Source organism: Morone saxatilis, unplaced genomic scaffold (genome assembly GCF_004916995.1).
Source record: "Morone saxatilis isolate NCDOM2014 unplaced genomic scaffold, NCSU_SB_2.0 Contig8, whole genome shotgun sequence".
NCBI classification, from domain to species: Eukaryota; Metazoa; Chordata; class Actinopteri; family Moronidae; genus Morone; species Morone saxatilis.
In genome coordinates this window covers 17,820,334-17,822,121 of record NW_023340257.1, presented here as the reverse complement: position 1 = coordinate 17,822,121, position 1,788 = coordinate 17,820,334, and the positions used below count along the sequence as shown (strand labels likewise).

Sequence of the window (1,788 nt, the reverse complement as noted above, 5' to 3'; positions counted from 1 at the left end):
AGGCTTGGTTCCATCAAACAACCCCACGTTGACAAACTCAATGATTCCGCCTGTGCCTCTGCCAGTTGATGATATCATAATAGGGTATGGAGTCGCCCTTCAGGTCAAAGTTCACCTCCTCCCCGGCAATTTCAAATTTCACTTCCTGGAGGTAATATTGGAGCTTGAAAACCAATAGAAAATACAGATTAAACTTATATGTCTATTATACTTAATAATATGAATTACTTTAAAATAATAAGATTTTCAATGTAATACTGTATCAGTAAGAATACTGGATTATACCTGCCAGGGATGTATGTTGTTGCTTTGAGCACATGAGTTGTTTTGAAAAGGCCCACTGCCTGGTTGACAGAGAAGAAGGTTGTGGAGGGAATGAGCAATTGCATATACAGCCTTATAGGCGTTATATGCTACTCTAGGGCTGGATGTATTCATGTAGGCTGAATGCTGCTCCAACAGGGACTCCTGCCCTGTGCAGGGAGGCAACTGGGAGCCAGGGAACACAGAAGGACTGCAACCATACAGAGCCTCCCAGAGCTCCTTAACCAAAACATTATTTGGATACATCTGAGGGTTTACTGTCTGGAGGTAGTCACTGAGTCTGGATATATAACCTGTCCTAATGCCAAACCCAATGGTGCCCCCCATGTAGGGGTAATACTTGCTCCATGTGAAGACAGATGCTGTAGCCCAGGCCTCACTGGCCACCCATTGGATTCCAGTGATGTTCTGCATCATGTAATCTCTCAAGAAAGGCGTCATCTCCCCCACGGATAAAAATGCCACCACCACTTTTGCTGAAGAGCTACGCATCACCTTTACAGGGAGCCAGATGATGGAGGAGGAAAGAGTTTCAAAAGCAAGAGAGAAGGAAAAAAAGAAAGCACAAATAAGTGACATTGAGCCCTACTGCCAGTTTCTAGTTGTGTCTGTCCAGTGTGTCAACGACATGATTGACCAGTAGCACACAGAGCTGTGCCTCTTCACCGTCAAACACTGCTGCAGGCTGAGACAGCGCTGCTGCTCTGCCACAGCCACTCAGTCAGTGTCTCTGACAAGTTAAAATTGAATACAAAGTTTAAAAAAAAAAACAGTATTAAAATCATGGCGTGTAATGGTGTTAAAATCTGTGAAGTTAAAAAAAACAGAACATAAAGCTGTTGAAAATCTGTCATGTTTAAAAAGATTGGTTAAAAGGCTAAAAGAGAGTTTGTTTACTTCATTCTTTAGCAGTAATAGTTTTACCAGTCATCTAGAGGGGTCTTGATCTAATAGTCTGATATTGATTGCTTCCGTCTCCACCCACGTGAAATTGCGTTACTTTCCCCATTACAGTAAAGTTCTCCCTGCAGAAACAACACTCCATCACTCTCTATTTCTCCCCATTTTTCAGGTATGTTATGAATATTGAATTTATGTGTCTGTAATAACTTGCTAACATGTTAAGACGTTTTGTGATATTTGAGTAGGTTAGAGACAAGTTTTGTTAGTGTTAGTAGTAAAGGTGTGTGTCTGTGTGTGTATTTTCATGTTGACCAACAAGGCCTGTGTCTGTTTGCATAAATCACCAAATGTCCAGAGTAATGATCTAACAGTTCCCCCTTCACCCCACCCACGCACACACATTATTGTATTATAATACAATATATTTAGTTCTATTACTTGTGTGGAACATTGATCTGAAGCTCAATTATGAAGCTGTTGAAGATGTAGTTTTCTAATATACAATATATATATATATATATATATATATATATATATAAATAAGCTACTATGTATATATAC

General features: G+C 39.9%; 1 protein-coding gene across 1 annotated transcript in view; it reads right to left on the bottom strand.

Annotated features, from left to right (window-relative positions):
• Positions 1–1,788, bottom strand: part of LOC118341591 (extracellular calcium-sensing receptor-like) — an 18,151-nt gene that overhangs the window by 1,525 nt on the left and 14,838 nt on the right. The window lies entirely within an intron of this gene.